Source organism: Equus asinus, chromosome 2 (genome assembly GCF_041296235.1).
Source record: "Equus asinus isolate D_3611 breed Donkey chromosome 2, EquAss-T2T_v2, whole genome shotgun sequence".
Lineage (NCBI taxonomy): Eukaryota > Metazoa > Chordata > Mammalia > Perissodactyla > Equidae > Equus > Equus asinus.
In genome coordinates this window covers 79,454,868-79,477,667 of record NC_091791.1, presented here as the reverse complement: position 1 = coordinate 79,477,667, position 22,800 = coordinate 79,454,868, and positions in this window count along the sequence as shown.

Sequence of the window (22,800 nt, the reverse complement as noted above, 5' to 3'; positions counted from 1 at the left end):
GATGCGGCTGATAATGGAAGTCTTGAAATACAACAGTATGTTTGACTGCTTAGCCTTTATAACAGCTGGCTGCAAAACAAAAGCTGAACGTTATTTTTGCTTTTAACTTTTTTTCTAAAAGCAAAAATCCTCTTCAGATTTCTTTTCATTAGCGAAAACAGGTACTAATGTAGGTCTTTCATAAAAGCAAAGTGGCGTAAAGTGAACTTTCGGCTAGCAGGGGAAGCCTGTATTGCCTCATTGACCTTTGCCTGATGTATGATTTTTACCTTTTTTGATCACTTTGTTTTAGGTGTGTCTAGCAAAGACTTGCATTTTGCTTTTGGCTCTAATTTGAGAATCTTTATATCTTAACTGGTAAATGTTATGGAATGAATGTTTGTGCCCCTCCCTATTCATATATTGAAGCCCTAATCCCCAATGAGACGGTGTTAGGAGGTTAAGCCTTTGGGAGGTAACTAAGTTTAGATGAAGTCATGAGGGTGGAGCCCCCTCACAGTGCCTTCCTTTTCTTACATGGACACCAGAGCCTTCTCTCTCCTCCATGTAAAGAGTCAGCCAGAAGGTGGCCATCTGCATGCCAAGAAGAGAGCCCTCATCAAGAACCGAATCAGCCAGGATCTGGATCTTGGACTTTCCAGCCTCTAGAAATGTGAGAAATAAATATCTTGTTTAAACCACTTAGTCTATAGTATATTTTTCTAGCAATTTGAGCTGACTAAGATGGTAAATTAGCACTATTTATTTTTATTACATTTACTGATATGACAGATATGTTTGCTGTTAGTTCTTTCATACTATTTTATATTATTTTTTCAGTTTATATTCTGTTTGTAAGCGTATATGTATACATGCATGTATGTGGAATGCATCAAAACAAAATCTTCCACCATTTAGTCTCTCTTTTATAAACTCTAGATTTAGTGATAATTTATGCACATATGTTTTACATTTATTTCATTATTTCTCTTTGTTTAGCTTACATCTGTATCTCATCAGCATATATCCCTTTTTTCTCCCCTTTCAATCCTTTTACTTCACCACCTGGTTTAGAAAAACAGTACTTTATCTTCAAGGTTTAGCTTTTTACTCTTAATTATGCTTACTACTTGATTTGTCAGTTTTAAATAAGGCATACCTCATTTCATTGCCCTTTGCTTGATGGTGCTTCAAAGATATTATGATTTTTGCAAGACCTTCCACTGGCAAAAAGATTAACACTCATTGAAGGCACTGAAGGCATCTCTTAGCAATAAAGTATTTTTTAATTAAAGTATGTACATCATGTTTTTAGACATAATGCTTTTGCACACTTAGTAGACTATAGTATAATGTAAACATAACTTTTTATTTTTTTTCTTTTTGAGGAAGATTAGCCCTGAGCTAACATCTGCTGCCAATCCTCCTCTTTTTGCTGAGGAAGATTGGCCCTGAGCTAACATCTTTGCCCATCTTCCTCTATTTCATATGTGGGACACCTGCCTCAGCATGGCTTTATAAGCAGTGGATAGGTCCATGCCAGGGATCCAAACCAGTGAACCCCCGGCCACCAAAGTGCAGCATGCAAACTTAACCACTGCACCACTGGGCCAGCCCCTAACCATAACTTTTTTATGCACTGGGAAACCAAAAGATCATGTGACTTGCTTTATTGCAATACTCATTTTATTGTGGCATTCTTGAGCCAAATCTGCAATATCTCCAACGTGTGCTTCTAACATCATTGAACATTCATCCTTGTACCAGTGAGCAAGCTTATTCTGCTATTCTCTTTAGTTGTAAGAGTTAAGTTCTTTTATGTATCCTATACTCTACAATTTAGGATAACTGATATAAAGCAAGTGGCAATAAAATTAGACATGCCTTGTGGCCACTTAATCCCTCTGTGCCTCAGTTTCCTCATTCGTCAAATGAAGGGCATGGCTCCTTTGAAGTGTTGACAAGAGGATTAAATGAGGCATCTGGAGAAGAAAATGATGTAGCGTCTAGCACACTAGACAAATGATTTCCTCCTTCATTTTAAATTACTGAATATAAGCCCTAAGCGGCACAGAGTCACTTCACAATGACTTACTACTTAATAGTACAAATTGTAGCAAAAGTGATTTAATTTATATTTCTTCAAATTTGCGATGTAGTATACCAAAGCTAGATGCCTTTTTATCAGTAATGATCTTGTGCTCCAGAAAATATTGTACATGTTACTACACTTTAGGTATAAGTGATTTTTTTTAAAAAACCAGTTACATCAAGAAATATTTGAGAGAAATTTCAAAGTTATGTGTACCAAAGAGACCATTAACAAAGATACTATCATACTGTCTCACCTATACTATTAATTGCTCTATAATGCAATGTATATTTTGCTAACTTTAATAAACTCTGATTTGTTCAAGTCAAATATAATTCTAACTTTTCTTGATATATTTGCTACTCCCAGATTAGACTTTATTCTAATTCAAATTTTTGCATCCTCTAAAGTGAAACAGGAGGCTTCTTCAATATCAAATTCAAAGATTATTTCAGGAAAATTAGTTCAGAAGCATTTTGGACAATAATAAAGGCTTCCTTGGTAAGTCACATTATTGTTCTCTTTCTATAGGAAGCTTAGACATCACTGCCTGTTTCCCTGCTGCTTGTGTTACCTCCCTGAAGGAAGAGAATGTTTTGAGCCATTGTCTTCTCATGTGACTTGTTTGGGCCAATAGAAATGTGCCTGGAAGATAAAGTATGCGAATTCAGAGCAGAAAGTTTAAGAGACATCTGTTGTCTCCACTATGGCTTACTTTTTCCCTCTGCCCTGACAAAAGCATGACCCAAATAAGGTCTCTTCCTGCATCTTGGGACCCGCATTGGAAGGACCGTGCAATGGCAGCTGACGCACCACCATGTATATCTAATGTGAACAAGAAATCAATGTTGTCAATCACTGAGACTGATGGAAACACTAATCCAGCCCCCTGTGAACATAGAGCGTCAGCCGTGTGTGCAGTACTGAAACTCCTTTCCATCTAGTAATGGAGAGTAGTCCTGTGGCCAGATCAAATTTTGGAGTTAGTATCACTTTCTCTGTTTCCCTCAGGGATATGTTGAGAAACTCGGCTATTTTCAACTTCTAATTATTTCTGAGGTAACAATAACAACAAAGATAATTGGTAATTTTGAGGTCCAAATTTCACTGCCTGCTTGCTCTCAAGTAGATTGTTCTATACGAGTGCAAGCTTGGAAGAAGTAATCTTTGCAGATCTGTCTGCTCCTATTTTATTAAACTGTACCTTGCTGCTCTCTGACAAGGAGAACAATCTTTTCCAATTGGAAATAACTCAGTCAGCTACAAGTAGATTACGTTCTTCATATATTTAAATTTGATGCTGTCTTCCCTATGTGAAACTGTTTTCTCTAAAAGAGATCTTTAATTTATTTTAGATCTTCTAGATTTTGAATGAGTAAAAGTCATAGCATTCTGTCATTAACCCCAAGAGGATTTCCATGTCTTTGTTTCCTATCAAGTTGTAATGGCTTGAATATTATTCCCCCAAAATTCGTATGTTGAAATCCTAACCCAGGAGTAGGGCTGGAAATAGGGTTGTTGCAGATGTAATTAGTTAAGACGAAGTCATACTGAGTATGGGGGATTCCTAATCAAATATGACTGATGTCCTTATAAAACGGGGAAATTTGGACAAGGACATGCACTTACATAAAGAAAACACCATATGAAGGTTAGAGGAATGTTGACATAAGGCAAGGAACTACCGGAAGCTAGGAGAGAGGCCTGGACCAGATTCTTCCCCACAGCCCTCAGAGGGAGCATGGGCCTGCTGACACTTAGATCTCAGACTTCCAGCCTCCATAACTGTGAGATGATAGCTTTTCGTTGTTTAAGCCACTCAGTTTATAGTACTCTGTTAACACAGCCCCTGGAAACTAATACATGGGACCACCCGGACTTTTGCCACTCAGGAAAGGTGTATTTACCTTTTGCAAATAAAATATTTTTAGTGAGATTTCAAATCACTAGATTATATTTTCCCTTCACAGCAGCAAATTTCTGAGGTCAATATTCATCTAAATATATGTATTATTCTGATATTTTATAATTTTTCTCTAAGTGACCATGTTAATCATAATCAGTATATTCAACTGTTACTTTACATGCGTTAATTTTTCTTAAGTAACATAATTTCTCTTAAATATTCTTCTGGGAAGGCACTCTGTTTATAACTTAGAAAGTATGTGTCATAGTCAGTGGAATGTGCTATACCACTGTTTCACAATTTCCATCCTTTTTCCCTCAAATTATCTGTATTTGAATTGTATCCTTTTGCAACATTTTTATTAAAATCTCTCACCTCCTATGACAATGCAAAGTTTTAAAATTTCATCAATTATGAATAGAAAAAAATACATAAATTTATGTTTTACATGAAAAGATACCTAAACAATCAAAATAATCCTAAAAGTAAAATTTCTGAGATTTTAATCATAATTAGTGTAATCTGACAGTTTACATATAATTGTGCATTATGGAAAGAAACATACTCCATAGGCAAGAAATGTTACCTAAAATATAATTCACATTTGTTGTTCTGATTCTATGTTGCCCAATTACCTATTACTTTTAATTGTGTGAGAAGGCAATGAATATATTAAACATGTTAGCAGAACATTTTGTGGTTTTATGACTCATAAATATAGGTTGAGACAAAGTAAAACAATACTTTTAATAAGTTATTTTCACCAGAAGTGCTAATTCTTTTTATTTAAGGCAAGTGTCAAAGGAGATTAGCAAGGTACTGCTACCATTTAATCAGGGCTCCAGCCCAAAGGGTCTAAGAGAGGACATCAGGAATGCTCTGGTAGGCCAGGTGAAAGAGGAAATATTCAGTCAGCGTCTGCCAAGTCTAGGTTGCTTCTTGAGCTTGAAGGGGCTTTGTCGGTTTCTTCAAATTCCAAGCCTGAGTATGTAACATGTTCCTTAATTAGTAGCATTATGCAAATATCGTGGAATAAAAATAGCTCTCGGTTCTGTTTCACAAACAAGCCACTGTAGCTAGAATATAATTGAACATCCAAAACTAAATCTTCCTCTTCACTGCAAGACAGTCCTATAGTCAATTTAAATATCCCATCCACCCTCAACTGGCCACACAGTTTCTGATCCCTTTTGAGTGTGGTTAAGTTCAGCCGTGGGGATTGCAAGTGGTAAGAGAAGAAGAGAAGTCTTACTTGAAGCAGTATTTTCCTAAAAGGCCAGGCCAATGTTTGGGTTCACTTTCCCGTGCAGCACTTTTTAGATTCTTCAGTGAATCCCATCCCTGGAGACCTCTCTCCTGCATGGGGCTGGGTGGATGCGTTTCTCTTCAGGATGCTCATTTGTAATGTCTCATGTAATTACTAGGGACACCACATTCTTCTCTGGCTCTTTGCTGATGAATTCTGTCTGTCTCTCTTGGAGATCTTAAAAGACAAGGCCCATTATGATCCCTTGTTGTTTTTCTCCCCCATGTAGCCTGTAACTACTCAAAAACAGCACAATTTCCTTGCCTCAATAAACTCTGAATCTGGAGGTGACTCCAAATGCAGCCACTTCTGACCTTCCACAACGTGCTGTTTTAGCTTCATTGGGGTGAGTCAATCACTGCTCCTCGTGTCTTTAAAGCTACGTAAATTTGACGATCTTGGAGCCATGCGCTTGCAGGCTTGAGGGGAAGGAGGTAGTAATCGCACCATTCTTTCTTGTGGGCTGACTTCATCTGTCAAATATATGTTCCAAAAAAAAACCTTTCCAAAACCCCCTCCACCTCTTTCCACTCAAACCTATTCTTAAATCCTTTATCATACTGAAGAGTCTAAAGTTATGGAATTAGTTCTTAAAATTTTGCCTTGTAATTTCTGCATACAGCAAACTATCTCAAACTCAATGTGGAAATGAATAATTGCCATATTGACACGTCAGCTGAAATCAATGCAGGAAGAGTCCTGTCTTAAAACCATTTTATGTGAAAAGGAAATGAGGGGGAATTTTATTTCCAAACTGGGATATTGTCAGCATTTTTAATTTGATCCACCAATTTTAGTTAGAAAAATTCTATAAGCGTCCAAATAAGAAAATCTTCTAAAATAATTTATCCAGGGTTTTTCAAACCAATTTTTAAAAAACATTTGGAATATGAAGCAATTTATTTTTATTTATCTGTTTGCAGCTTAAAAGGTCACCGAAACTACCAAGTTTTGCATGAGTGTTGTATTTCATACGGAAAACATGCAATTTGTACAAGCTTTGCAATATTGGACCTTTGTCTTCAATCTTCTGGCAAATCAAAATGACATGACAACAGATGGAAACACAAGCAGATGAAAACACAATTGTTATACTTAATCAGATGATTTCCAGATAATATCTTTTCCAATGAAAAGACCTCAGTATACATTATCAATTAACTATAAAATAATAATCACTTAGAGGGAAGTTAGAAAAAAATAGAGAAAAAGTGATCACGATTAATTTAGCTCACACTATATTATTTTGGTATATTTCTCTCCCATATCTTCTTAAGGTATTTTAAAAAGTGGAAGCCATCACATATATTTGAATATGCTTCATTTTGTAATTTTATTGCAAAAATTAAACATTTAATTAAAGGGCTTGCTTTATTTCTTTGCAATCTTTCTAAGTATTAGTCTTTCTAGGATCGTTTTGGATCAAATTAAGAAATCTGAGCAGTTTTCCATGTTTGGATTATTTCGTTAGAGTAAATTTTCAGCCTGACTCCTCACTTGACTTGGAAGTTCACCTTGGGAAATTTACTCCATTGTTCAGCTATTCAGTATATTTCATGCTCTAGTAATTTTATCTCATATGAATATAATAAGAAGTAAGAATTATTATTAAAAAATGATTTAGTGTCATAATTCTGTATTCTGACATGAATTTCTTGTCGGATAGAAGAACTGCAAATATCTTTCACTCTGTGACTAATCTCTCACTCTCTTAATCATGTTTTCACATTAACAAAAGTTTTTAATTTTGATGTAGCCCAATTTATCAGTCTTTTTCTTTATGATCAACACATTATTGTATCCTATTTTAGAAAATTTTTATTTTCTAAAGCAATAAAGAAATCTGCTATGTTACCTTGTACACGCTTTGTTGTTTTATATGTCTATAGATGATTATGTCTATGGTTCATCTTGAAAGGATTTTTTTTATAGGAGATAGGAGTCAAGGTACCTTGTATTTTTATTTTGTGGATACCCAATTGATCCAGTATCATTTGTTGACGAGAAAATGTGTATATGTGTTTACTAAATACATGTTTACATGTATTTAATATATGTGTCTACTATCCCCAACACAGATTTGTAAAAAATTACAGACTATATTTACAAAATTAAAAAATATATAAATCCATCAGAACAGCATTCATTTGAAATGGAACCATAAACATATCTGATATTTGAGAAATTCTTGGGAGTACTGAAGGAGATAGGATGAGATCAGTACAGAAGCCAAGCTGAAGGAAAGCCTAGGCATAAATGTAGGCAAGAGAGGGCTGCAAAAAGGGAGAAGAGGCCAGAGGAAGTGTTATCTGTGGCCCTCCCCAGCAGCTACATCCCAGGAGATCTAGGCTGTCTGTCCCTTTCCCTCTCTTCTCCCCAAAGACTATAAATTTGGGCACTGGGACCAGAGAGTCTGATCAGTTTCCCAGGTAATTACAAATTCCAGGAAGAGAGGGAAATACTATGCCCAGGAAACATATCATACACAGAAACATATCTAGCTCCCTTCCTACAGGACCTTGAGACCATTGCGGGATAGGGCTCAGGGATAAGGCTTCAGCAGACACTCAAACAAGATATTTCACGTACAAAGACAATCATACAAAGTTCTTCAAACAAAACTTAAAGTCTGAGAAAATAATTAATACAGCTAAGGGAAAACTTTAAGTACAATTATACTATGCTGAATGGAATTTTATATAAGTACATGATAAACTTACATAAAAAGGAATTGTATATTATATGATAAAACCAATTGGAGATTTTAGAAATCCCAAATCAATTTGCAATAAACAGAAAAACCCCAAATCTCAGTAAATAGCAAGGGAGATACACAAGAAAAGTGAATAAATAAACTGGAAGCTAGAAACAAGGGATTAACATTAAAGAAATAGGATTAAAAAGTATGAGATAAAAATTATGACACAAAAAATAGATCTAAAGTGTCAAATATCTTCTACTAGGAGTTCTACAGTGTGAGAAAAGAGAATGGAGAAAACAAAGGAAGAATGGAGGGAAGAAAGGAAGGGATGGAGGGAGGGAGACAGAAATGGAGGGAAGAAGAAATAGAGCATTCTTAAAGGCAGAATTCAAATGAGTCTTCAGACTATTACAGACCCACACAGTGCTAAGGAGAATGAATGAAAATAAAATAATGATAATAATTAATAATAATAATTAAACAGCTAGTGACATCCTGCAGTAATTTTGAATTCCAAGGCTAAAAGAAAATTCCAGCACTTTTAATTTAACTGTAAAAGAAAGAGAAAGAATTTTCATCATATTTCTCATCAGTATCACATGGTCCTAGAAAAAGGAAATGAAGCAATATGTTATTAAGTTCTAAAGAAAAATCCTGTACTCTGTTATACAACTACTCAAGTCGAGTTGGAAAAAAGAAGTTGAAAAGGTAATGACTCTCTAAGCAAATTTACAACGTTTAAATACTCTCTTATTAAAAAATAATATGCCAGTTAAACAATGATGAGATATCACTGCATATGTACTAGAATGGACAAAATCTAGGACACTGAAGAGACCAAATGCTGTGGAGGATGTGGAGCAACAGGGACTCTCATTCATTGCTTGTGGGAACGCAAAAAGTTACAGTCATTTGGGAAGACAGTTTGATCAGTTTCTTACAAACTAAAAAACATACTCCTGCCATATGACCCAGCAGTCACACTTCCAGGTGTTTACCCAAAGTAATCGAAAACTTATGTCCACATAAAAACATGCACACAGATGTTTATAGCAACTTTATTCATAATTGCCAAAACTTGGAAGTGACCAAGACGACCTTCAGCAGGTGAATGGATCAATAAACTGTGGCACATCCAGACAATGGAATATTATAAATACCAAAAAGAAATGAGCTATCAAGTCATGAAAAGACATGGAGTAACCTTAAACACATATTACTAAGTGAGATAAGCCAATCTGAGAAGGTTACACACTATATGCTTTCACATATATGACATTCTGAAAAAGGCAAAACTATGGAGACAGTATAAAGGCCAGTGGTTTCTGGGGGTAGTGGTGGGGAGTAATGAGTAGCCAGAGCCAAATGGATTTTAGGGCATTGAAAATACTCTCTCTGGTACCATGATGATGGTACCATGTATTATGCATTTGCCCAAACTCATAAAGAGTATACCACCAAGAGTGGACCCTAATGTAAACTATGGACTCTGGTGATTATGATATGCCAATGCAGGTTCATTAATTGTAACAAAGACACTAGGTTGGTGGGAGGTGCTGATAATAGTGGAGGCTATACACAATGTGGGGTCAGGGCCATATGGAAAATCTCTGTACTTCCCCCTCAGTTTTGCTGTCAATCTAAAATTACTCTAAAATATAAACTTTCATCTAAAAAATACCATGCCAGAATATAGTACATACATACACACGCATATACTTACATGTAGGCACACGAAAGAAGGTGCATTTCATAACATTGAGAGAAAGGAAGAGAAAATTACATAATTAGCTTCTGAGATGCTTAAAAACCACTAAGAAAAATGTGATATTCATTTTTGATGGACAAAAGGATGAAGAAATTTCTTACCATTATTCTACAGTTATCAATGTGAATATGAAACAATCGAGTTTCTCGACTAAATAAATCTAATATGTTCTTTACAAATGACCATATTAGCTTTCCTTTGGCATACATCAATGATCGAAAAGGACTCAAAGCTCGTCACTTGTATATTAAAATGTCTAATTTCTTGCCTTCATAACAACATTCTTGTTTGAGCACTGTGTCTGATGCTGAAATCTGTCCACCATGGGTGACCTTGCTGGTATTTGAAATACCAGTGGCGTAGCTTTCAGCATCACTTTTTCAGGAGTTTTACAACACTGTGTATACAGCATCATAAAATGAGAAAACTATAGATATTTGATGACTTGTATTGCTTCATTCATTTTTTTCGACTTTAATATATCTAAAGTGTATGCCCCTTTCCAGTTTTAGTCCATATTTTTCCTGTCTCATTCAAAATGCTCAAAAAAATATTTTATACTTGCAGTCATCATCCAGTCACTTCTTAATTGATTACAATCTGCATATTCTTACATCCTGTGCTTATTAAATTATTTGCAGGAAATATCTACTTACAATAACTATTGAATATGTATTCTCTAACATTTTTCAGTACCTAGACAAATTTGGTCAATCATGAGTGCAAACTAGCTTTGCAACTTTGGATTTCTTTATTATTTTAACTATTCGAAATATATGTATTGATCAATACTGTATTTCTGAACAAACAAACACAAAAAACATTATTTTTCTATTGCTGCTATAATGAATTTACAGAAACTTAGTGGCCTAAAGTAGCACAAATTTATTATCTTATAGCTCTGTAGGGCAGAAGTCCAAGTGGGCTTGAGAAGTTTCTCTGCTCTAGTTCTCACAAACCAGAAACCAGTGTGTTCACAGGCTGTCTGTGGGGAGTGTCTGGGAAAAGAGTCCGTTTTTAGAGTCTTTCAGGTTGTTAGCTGAACTCTTTTTCTTGACTTTGTAGAAATGGACACCTCGTTTCCTTGCTGGCTGTCAGTTTGGAATTGTCCTCAGCTCCCAGAGGCCTCTCTTTGGTACTTGCACGTGTCCTCTACATCTCAAAACCATCAACACTGTGTCAAAACCTTCTCGAGCCTGGAATCTCTGTCTTCTATTTCTGACACAGATCTTTCGCTTTCAAACCTGAGGGAGTTCCCTGCTTTTGACTGCTCAGGGGATTAGATTGGGCTCACTTGGATAATTCAGGATAATCTTCTTCTTTTAAGGTCCATGACTTTAATCACATTGGCAAAATCCCTTCGGCCATGTAATGTAATGTATTCACAGGCTCAGGGGATGGACATCTGGACCTCTTTGGGGGGCCGTTATTCTGCCTACCACAGCGTTCCCTCAAGCCCTTAAAGTTCCACATCCATCCCACATGCAAAATACATTCACCCCATCTGAAATCTCATCTGAAACTCATCAATTCAAATTCCAGAATTCTTAACATATAAACCACTGAAATCAGATGTGAATGAGTAATTTTTACGAGGCCATTATTCTGCCTACCATGTTTCTTCACTCAAGGATCTCACAATTCAGGTGGGAAAACAGACATTGAACAGTAATTCTAAGGAACAAGCGTGCTAGGAAAGATAAATAACAGTTTATTTGGAGGTATAAATTAGAAGGGCCTACTATAATGTGAGGAGCCATAGAAAACTAAGTAAGTGTACCTCCTCTGTTTGAGAACTAAAAGAGCAATAGATACAGTCAAATGAAGTGGCCAGGGAAAATAGTTACGGTTGGGGGAAAGATAGAGCTGTGGGGTGTTCGATTAGCAGGTTGTTTCAGTAAATCAGGTAAGAGTGGGCATTAACTTGTGCATGAATCATGCCAGTGTAAGTAGGAATGTAACAGCAAATATTTAAGATTTGGAACTCTTATATATAGGAGCTACATTAAATTATATGTAGCTTCTATGATATGTTGAAGAGCTAGACAAAGGATGAGTGAGAATCAACAACAACTTCCAAGTTCTGGTAAAAGCAACAGTGATAGAAGTACAAGTTTCGGGGCAAAGGTTCAAGAGATGATGAGATCTATTTAGGGTATTCCAAGATTTGAGGCCTCCGGAAGACATCTAAGTGAAGATGTGGAATAGACAGGTGGATAAACAGGTCAGTAGCTTACTTGCAAGAGGGGTCTTGGTTGGACATTTGATTTGGGATTAACCATAATATAAGTGGAGATTAAAAACACAAACACAAGAAGATATGGCAATGATTTCAATGACCCTAAAAAAGTCTTTAGAATAAAAAATAGAGGAAAGTAGAGGACAAGGCTCCAAGGAACACCAATATTTAAAGATGCTAAAAGAGAGGATAAGAAAAGTAACAAGAATGACTAGGAAAAAGCGTGGGATGGAAACCAGGGCTTGAAATTAACATAAAATTGGAGTTGACATAGAAGAGAGAGTGTGTTCTAGGCAGGGGGCTAGCATATGGAATTTGGGGTAAGAGGAATAAAACATGAGTATAGTGTCACATGCCAAAGGAAATGGGTGTTTCTAGGACAGCAATATTCCCTCTTGCATTTTCCTCTGTTCTTGAACTCAGTTACTACCATACAGTTCCAAATTTTGAGCCTCTATGCATTATTCTCTTTTCCTGGCTTTTCACCTGCCTCATACACTCAGATTTGACTTGCAATGCAGCCATATTCCTCTCTCGCTCACCACCGGGAGAGATCATGGAGTATTTTACAAACATCGAGGTATTGAAAAAACAAACTCAAAATTCATCAAAAGACATCTTCCCTCAACTTTACACATTCTAGTTACCACTCTCTCTTTCCAAGAAAATTGCTTGTTTATTGAACTTTTACTTTTTCCTCATTTCTTTTCCGTATTATTCATGTATGAATGGTACAAATGGGTGATTTTTTAAAAGCAGACCTAGAACTCCTAAACCAGGAACTGTGGATTTTTTCTATTGGCATTAACAAGTGAGAAATGATTTAGAATAAGGAAGAGCCACAATCTAAATTGTCAGAATTGTTAATAATGTGGATGTCTGAGTAAGAGAATAAATGGAAACGCAGGAGATACTGGTAATGGGGAAGTCTTCGAGTCTTTTGCTGTGTTTAAGAATTATTAAAGATTGTTTTAAGGTAGAAGATTAGCAAATGTGCAACATAACCATAGTTATGTAAGGAATTCAGAGTAAAGAAACAGTCATTTTTGGTGGCTATGGATTTGAAAGATTTGATGGGAAAATGATTATGAAGTAAGGATAGCATTTGAGCATAATGGAGAGAACATATTCCAGGTCAGGGAAATAGCACAGTGGTGGGGATAAAGATGCTATTACTGAATTGACAGTAGACACAAGGGTGTGTTATGAGTTATGGGAAACAAGGATGCATATGAAACAGGAATTGTTCCAAGTTCCAGAGTTTGTATTTGACTTAGTAAATAATTAGGTGAAATATAGGTCCCTACATAGTATAATGATACAATGAAAATTAATATTTATTATTCAGATTAATTTGACAGGTGTAATAAATACATGGGTAGAATGATTTCTTTAAGATATACATGGTTTCAGTTTCAACAGCACTGTTAGTTCATGCTTTTCTCCTTATGTTTTTTGACAAAAAAGATATTGTTAACTTATCAGTGTACATCATTATATATAAAAGACTTAGTCTCTATTTCAGGAGTCTTAAATCCAAAAATGGTACTGAATATTCGATTATCAGATTTTCCTCTGATTTTCTTCATAAATTAATCATGTATTGAACATGGAGATAATTTGAAAGCTTTTCTTCTTTGGTTTGAACTGGACATTTCTGCCATGCATGTGCTAAGGATTGATCTTGTCTTAGGACAGGATAATTAGTAAAGTTTCCCATAAAATAAAATGAATTTATGGTATCTAACTCTGTGGAAGTCTGGGTTTCCAGCTACTGTATTTTCTCCTTGAGGAGAGGACAACGGGTCTTCAAACAACAGCAATAATGATGAGTTCTGCTAATCAATTTTTGCCAAGGTTGCTTTATTTCAAAATTCTTCCTGATTACACAGAGTTCTTCATAGGATGAGCCATCTGGCAGTTTTTCTGAATTTCTCACTGGGACGATGGCAGAAAATAAGAACAGAGCCAATTCTCAGAGAACACAAAGGAAAAATGTCTAGATTGCCATGGCAGATTTTTACATCAAAGCCAAGAATCTCTGTATAGATGCCAGGTAGGATATTACCACTGAAATCTGATTTAACTGTCGAGGGACATCTGACTCTGAGCTTCCTAATGCTTTTTCTATTGAGATTTGAAAATCACCATCATCTGCAAATTTTTTAAAAAAATCTCAACAATATATTGACTTGAAAAGACAAAATATTGATATTAATGTATGTATCAGTAAGTTTGCAGTAAGCTCTTTTTAGGAAATAAAAGCATAGGATGACTAATTTTATCAACTGAATATGAGTTTAAATAAGTATAGCACTAGGGCAATATAAGAATAGAGATGAAATCAACAAATCTGCTGATTTGTTGCAGACAAGAAAGCTGCTATTTCATTTTTAGATGGATTTCTACAAAAAATTGATCATAAAATTAAAATGTCTTTTTTAAAAGTTCAAAAACAATATAATTTGTACTTCATCTAGATCCCATTAAAACTCATAGTAATAAATAAATAGAAATAATCCATTTTATGTCCAATTAAAGTGTTGAATTAAGTTGTAGTAGTTATGCTTCAGTTTATTTTTATTTTTCCTAATTCATGCTTGGGAATCTACTCACTTCTCATTCAGCATGTATTTATTAGTGCCTACTACAGATCAGGTATTAGGGATTATTAGAAATACAAAGAATAATAAAACAGATTCCAGCTCTGGGAGTTTTCAGAAACCAACATGGAAGACAGAAAAGTCAATAAACTACATCCAAATATTAAACTCTTTCCATCTGTGGAAAAATTATGTTTAAAGTATTAGGATTTTCTTCAATCTTGATTAGGTATATCTTTAAACAAGTGATCTTCATTAGATTTGCCCAAATCCTTGGTTTCTAGCTGTTGAGTTTCTTGAAGACACATATTATTAACTCATTCTACTATACACAAAGTTCTTTGAGACTAGCTGTTGTATCACGGAATTTATGGTCAGTTGATTCTTCAATAAACAGTGATAAATGAAAATGGCTCTTCTTGGATAAATTGCCTGCTTGTCATTAATTTTTTGCAATTATATTCCCATTTCATGATAGCATCGGAAGAGCTAAGAGTAATACTAGCTCTGAATTTCAATATCCAGTTTGCTCCTAACAGTCACAGGTACTTCCCGTTTCCCCTCTCTGCCATCTGCAGATGGTGGGGAGGGGTCTCCCTTGTGATCACAGACAACTGTAGCAGTTCTAGGAACTTTATTAACATATGAAAACCCCAGAGAAGAGAAGCTGTTATGTTGTTTCATTTTAGAAACAAGTAAACCTTTCCAGAAGCTCCTCCTTAGATTTATCTTCAAGTCTCATTGGTCGGGATTTTGTCATATCCGCATCCCTAAGCCACTCACTCATAGGGCCTGGGTTTACCTCAGTGACATGGATTCTTAGGTTTATAATTTGGGATGATGCGGGTGTTTGAGGTTTAATAATTTTGACTCATTCGGAGTTAAATTTCAATCATTCTGACTAATTCCGATATATGAAGGCTAGGATTTTCATGGTAAGAAATTCATTCTAATAAAGAACTGATGCACGCAAGCCTGGTAGAATGTCCATGTTTAAACCTCCGAGGGGGTAGTTTGCATTGGGATACAGCACAGTGCACATGATTTGGAGAATCTACTAGTCTAGTTTTCCCCAACAGAGGAAGCCTCTGGAAGAAAAGGGTCCAGTCGCTAGTGTCTTTATGATCCTGACTGGGCACTGACAACATTGAGAGATTGTGAATTAAAGTCTTGTGGGGGTCTGATGGGCAGGATTTTGCAATGCAGATGCTGTTGAAATCTACTAGATAATGAAGGAATAGTTTTGCATCAGAAACAACAGAGATCCACGTGATCATTGCTGATAGGAAAAAAGAAAGAAATGCATTACATATGGCAGTATGTGTGAAAAAATTCTTAGAGGATTATTTTCAGCTTGAAAATAATTCAGGAAATTTGGCAGATTCAAGCAAAGCCGGAGAGAATATTGACTATTATTATTGATAAAATAGTGTATCTCATGATTTTCGGCTTGGGGAAATATGAACTATAAAGGACAATTAGTGAGACAATTTTTTAAGGAAAGGCAACAAACTTAGTTTTGGCAATATTGGTATAATTGTCTCATGTAGACACAATTGTTTAATCACAGTACAATATAGCCATAAAAATGACTGCGATTCATGAAATTTCATTGCCGAACAGTTATTTGAGGTGTGTATTCTAGGTAACGCGAATGCAAAAGTTTCTTTTCAATATATGAATAAAATTCTCCTAAACTCAGGCACCACACCCGACAAACACACTGCACATATACATAAAAACTTGCTCAGTGTTTACTTATGTTTTACCAAAGATAACGTTTCTTCCTAGTTGTTTGAAAAATAAGACTTCATTTTATTTCTTTTTCAAGATGGAATTTCTTATTTGAGGTTAGGCATAATTCAACTGATTGTACTTTACATGACTCTAAAAATTGCTAATAATCTCATATAATTAGTTTTTGCACAAGCAAGCAAAGCCTGTTAAAATAAGCATTTGTATTTATTTTATTTTATTTTTTTGCTGAGGAAGATTAACCCTGAGCTAACATCTGTGCCAGTCTTCCTCCACTTTATATTGGGACACTGTCATAGCCTGGCTGACTAGTGGCATAGGTCTGTGCCTGGGATCCCAACCCTCGAACTGGGGCCACCAAAGGAGAGTGCGCAAAACTTAACTGCTATGCCAAAGGACCAACCCCAAGCATCTGTATTTTTAAAATGTACATGCACAACTACTGATTTCAGAATCACAATTTCTTAACACAACAAGGATTTAATATCCTCAAACCTTTAATGCTGGCCTCACTAAATCTTTCAGAGATTGGAGTAAATTTGTTTATGGGACAATTCACTTTATCTGACTCCCTGAAAACAGTTTATATTAACTTGGGAATTAATTCATACTGCCTTATTTTCTTCTTATTTCTTCTTATTCTTCAACTGCTACCTTTGAGGGGCTAGATCCCACTGGCCATTGTTGAAGAATTAAAAATGAGAAAATAAAGGACGATCATTTCTTGTTAATAATACCCTGGTTGTTTTCCTTCATTTCCCTTTTAGCCCCCTTAAATTCATTTATTCAGACTGTTACCCAAATAGCCCTTTAAAACTATGTCAGATCTTGGTCACTCCTCTTCCCAATACTCTCACCAAAGTTCTTGCCAAAGCCTGATACTCTGCCAGTTGTCCTTATTTCTTTCACTTGCTCACAGAGCTCAAGACTCCAGCCTTTGGGTGATTCTTCAAAAGCACCATCCATGCACATTACTGTCTCAAGGCTGTTAAACTTGCTGCTTATCCCTCTGCACTCCACATTCATAAAGCTGCCTCACTCCCTTCATTCACGTTTCTGTCCAGCTGCCATCTCCTCAGAGAGAACTTGCTGACTCTTTGTAGTAGCAATGAGCACCATTATTCTCCTCCTTATTCTTTATTGTCACTGTCCTAGCATTTAACAGATTTTATATCTTGAAATTTTTGATCTATTTACTTTTCTCTTTCCTACTAGAATGTAAGTTCCATGAGGTGGGGATTTTTATATGCTTTGCACACTGCTATATTCCTAGCAACTGAAACAATAGCCAACATACAGAATATGTTTGGGAATATATGACTATGTTAAAGGGGCAATATAATCTTTTCTGGGAGTTAAAAATGGCTAGTGGGGACAATAGGTAGTGCATTACTCTACTGGGGTGCCATAACAAATACCACTGACTGCGTGGCTTAAGCAACAGAAATTTATTTTATCACAGTTCTGGAGGCTAGAAGTCCAAGATCAAGGTGATGGGAACTCATTTTTCCAGTAAGAACTCTCTTCTTGGCTTGCAGACAGCTGTCTTTTGGCTGTGCCCTCACATGGGTTTTTCTGGAGAGGGAGAGAGAGAGCTCTTTGGAGTCTTTTCCTCTTATAATGACATCACTCCTTTAGGATTAGCACCCCTCCCTTATGATCTCATTTAAACTTAACTGCCTCCCTGAAGGTCCTATCATCAAATATATTCACCTTGGGGGTTAGGACTTCAACATATCAATTCTGGGGGGACAAAATCCAGTCCATAACAGGTTTCATCCCTATCCTCTTCCTCTTCTCTGTTTTTCTTGTAACAAATCATTCTTTTTTGTGTTGTGAGTTTGTGACCAAATTGAAGTGGTTATGGCTATTTTTGTTCTTTCTTTCCCTTTATGTTATAATTGTATAGTGACCTATTCTAATGTAGAACTGCAATTTCCTGATTCTGTCTATTTATCTCCTTGCTCAAAGCTTTGTAAACTTTTGCATTTTTGTCTCAAGTAGGAGGACTCCTTTCAGCATTTCCTATAATAATGCAGGTTTGGTGGTGATGAATTACCTCAGATTTTGTTTTTCTGGGAAAGTTGTATTTCTCCAATATATCTGAAGGATAATTCCACTGGATAGAGTATTCTTGGCTGATAATTTTTGCCTTTCAGTATTTTGAATATATCATTCCACTCTTGCCTAGTATGTAGGGTTTCTACTGAGAAATCTGCTGAAAGGCTGATGGATGTTACTTTGCAGGTTATTTTCTTCTGTCTTTTTTTTTTTTTCGTGAGGAAGATTGGCCCTGAGCTAACAGCTATAGCTGATCTTCCTCTTTTTGCTTGAGGAAGATTGTCACTGAACTAACATCCATACCAATCTTCCTCTATTTTGTATGTGGAATGCCTGCCACAACATTGCTTGATGAGTGGTGGGTAGGTCCACACCAGGGATCAAAACTGGTGAACCCTGGGCTGCCCTACCACATTGCAGTCATGCAGGCTGGGGCAACTGCCTGCACCTCTGCTGCGCTGGCAGTCTCAGGAGCTGGCTGCCTGCCACCTCCTCTCACAGTCATGGGAGCCACTGTGTGAGGACCCATGCCCTGGATTGCTTTTGTCAGGGGAAGGTGCTGCTCCCCTAGTTGCATTGCCTCTTGAGTGTCCAATCCATCCACCTTTTGTTGTATAGATGCATGGATCTCTTAGGCCTGTTGTGCTGTGTAGAGAATCTTCTGTTTGTCAATGGATGTCTATTTGGTTATAACTTAGAAGGGAGAGACAAAGGGAACAACTCACTCTGCCACGATGTTGATGTCACTTCTACTGTTGAATTCAAGTTATGAAATATTCTGATATATTTTAGGTCACACGAATTATAAGTCATACTTATTTGAAATGTATGGCTTAATTCTTTTGGAAAGGTTGTGCTCTTCTTGCTATTTACCATTTTTATAGTTAAACATAACAAATAAAGTGTTTGATGTGGAAGGAGACTATTTCAAATTAAAACTACAATAGGAGATAAAAGGGTACAAACTTTCAGTCATAAGATAAATAAGGTCTGAACATCTAATGTATAACGTGGAGACTATAATTGGTAATATTATTCTGTATAATTGAAATTTGTGAGGATAGTAGAATTTAAATGTTCTCACCACCCTGCCAAAGTGGTAAATATGTGAGGTGATGGATGTGTTAATAACTTGATTGGGGAAATTTTTTCACAGCATATACATATATACATACTCATCATCTGATGATTTCAAATACCTTAAATTGTATTTGTCAATTATACCTCAATAAAGCTGGTAAAAATTTTTAAAAGCGTAATAAAAATGTAAAATAAGGAAATAAAATGTGGGATGATTGACACTGTGCCATAGGTATACACTGAAGAGCAATATTAAGTAACTCAGTGATCACATATAAGCTGTTTTCAATTCTATCAGATTTGATGCTCTTTAGGACAAAAGAAAATGTATACAGAATAAAATTTACCTATATATGTAATTTTAGAAAAATCAATGTAATGCCCAAATTGCAGTACAAAGGAGAAAAGAATAAAAATAATTTATAAAATGATTTGTTGGGTTGGCCCTGTGGTCGAATGGTTAAGGTCACACGCTCCACTTTGGTGGCCCAGGGTTTTGCCTGGTCAGATCCTGGGTGAGACCTAACAATGCTCATCTGGTCATGCTTAGGCCGTGTTCCATATAGCAGAGCCAGAAGGACCTACAGCTAGAACATACAACTATGTACTGGGGAGCGTTGGGGAGAAGAAGAAGGAAAGATAAAATTGGCTCAGATGTTAGTTCAGGGCCAATCTTAAAAAAAAAAGGATTTGTTTTCAACATGTAAATGCTGGAAAAGACTACACCAGAAATTATAATGAAGATCACAGATGTTCGCACTTATAGAAAGTATCACCGTAAGTGCACTAAGTATAAATGCATCCTTATGTAGATACTTTTTATTGGCAACTCAAACAACATTCATGGCTCTAAATTATTTTTCTAACTGGTGAATATTTCTCAATAAAGTTCTAATGAAATAACTTACACTTGTCTTTCAGTTTACTCAGTGTTTGCATTCTTGGAAAGTTCAGAGAGCTTTAAACTATGCACAAAGGTTCTCTATTTATGTGTAAAATGGAGTTATTTCTAAGCTAAGACAATTATAAAGAGATGTTTTACCTACATGACATTCTAAAATAAAGTAAGACACAGGATGATGCTTAATTGCATGGAACTGTCACAGGCACTGTCAGAAAATGTCAGATGTGGCCCACATCCACTGAACATCAGGAGCGCTCCTTAATCATTGTTATAATTTAACATGCCCTCAGATATTTGCAAAATATCTGCTATGGAGTGTGGAACTGCCATCTCCCTCTATCCCAGCAACCGAAAACTACTGAAATGCAATCCCTAAAGCATCCAAATGAAAGTTTTCTTGTAGGCCATACCAGTCTTTTGAAACATTCATTTCTAACGGTCGTGATTATTCTGTAATTGTAATTCTTGAATGCATTCATTTGCATTCCTTCATCCATTTAATAAACACTTATGAAGCACCTGTTACTCTGTTAGTCCACAGCAATACAAAAAAGGGCCAAAAGACTCCAAAAACAATAATGAAACAGACAGTTCTCTTAATCAAGTTTACTAGTACAGTACAGAGACTCTTGGCCTGTAACTCTAATTAAAAGCTCCCAAAGCCACAACTATTCAACAGAGTTCCCACTGTTTCTCTAGCTCTACCCTCAACATCGCCACCAAATAGACTGAAGGCAGCAGTAATTACAGTGGCTTCCAGTTTTGATGGCTAGTTTTGTCGGTAGACCACCCGGTGGAATAAAAGGATAGATTTTTAAGTGAGTTATATTGAGGTTTAATTTATACACAAGGAAATTCACTATTTTAAAGTCTACAGTTCCACAAATTTGGATAATTATATGCAGCTGTGTAACTGCCAAAATAATCAAGATACAGAATATTTTCATAAGCCCCTTAAAATCTCTCTTGGCAATTGACAATTAATCTCCTTCTCCAAAAGCCAGCCACTGGCAACCACTAATTTGTTTTCTATTATTATAATTTATTCCAGAAAATCATATAAATGGAATCATACATAATGTAGTATTTTGCTTCTGGTTTCTTAGTCATTTGAGATTCATTCATGTTGTTGCATTTATCAGTAGTTCATTCGTTTTTTATTGCAAGTGGTAACTCACTGTATACCTAGAAATGTGCTTGCTACATATTACAATAAATGCATATCTAACTTTCTAAGAAATTGCTAAAGAATTTTACAAAGTGTCTGTGGAATTTTGCATTCCCACCAGCAATATCTGATGCATCATGTTGCTCCATATTCTTTCCAAGACTTGGCCTTCTTAGCCTTTTACATTTTTGCCATTCTACTGAGTATGTATTGTCATAATATTGTGATTTTAATTAGCATTTCCCTGATGACTAATAACCTTAAGAGTCTTTTCCTATACTTAGTGCCCATTTGCACTTCTGCTTTAATGAAGTGTCTGGTCAAATCTTTTCCTCATTTTTTAAAATGGGTTGTTTGTCTCATTACTGAGTTGTAAGGGTTCTTTATGTATTTCAGATACAAGTATGTTATAACTATATGTTTCACAAATATTTTCTCTCAGTTTGTAGTCTGCCTATTTATTGTAGTAAGAAGAAATCTTTCAGAAAACAGAAGATTTTAATTTTGATGAAGCCCAATTTATCATTTTTTTCTTTTATGACTTGTTTTTTTGTGTGTCCTAATTAAGACATATTTGCTGATGCCAAGATCACTGAAATATTCTGTTATGTTTTCTTCTATAAGAGTTGTAGTTTTAGCACTGACATTTATGTTTCTTACCCATTTCAAGTTAATTTTAATATGGTTTCTGTAATAACCTAAATAATAATAGGAATTATATGATAATAATAATTATTATTTACATAATGGACCTCCAATAATCCAGCATCAATTGTTGAAAAGAATTGTCCTTACTCAATTGATTTGCCTTTGTCTATGAAACAATGAATGGGCCATACACATATGGGATATATATCTGGACTATTCTGTTCCATTGACTTTACAGCTACCCTTTCCCCAACACAACATTATTTTGATTATTATAGCTTTAATCTAAGTACATAATTAAGCACATTAAGTATATATGTTATATAACTAATTATTTTTCAAAATTATTTTGGCCATTCTAGGTTCTTTGAATTTGCATATACATTTTGGAATAAGCTTGTCGGTAGATATAGTGAATTGCATTGATTGATTTTCAAATGTTGAAATATTGATTTCTAGGAAAAATTCCACTTGGTGACAATTTAGCATTCTTTGAGAATACTGCTAGGTTTGATTTGCTAATAACTTCTTAGGAATTTGTGTTTGTGTATTCATGGGAGATATTGGTTTGTAGTTTTCTTTCGACATAA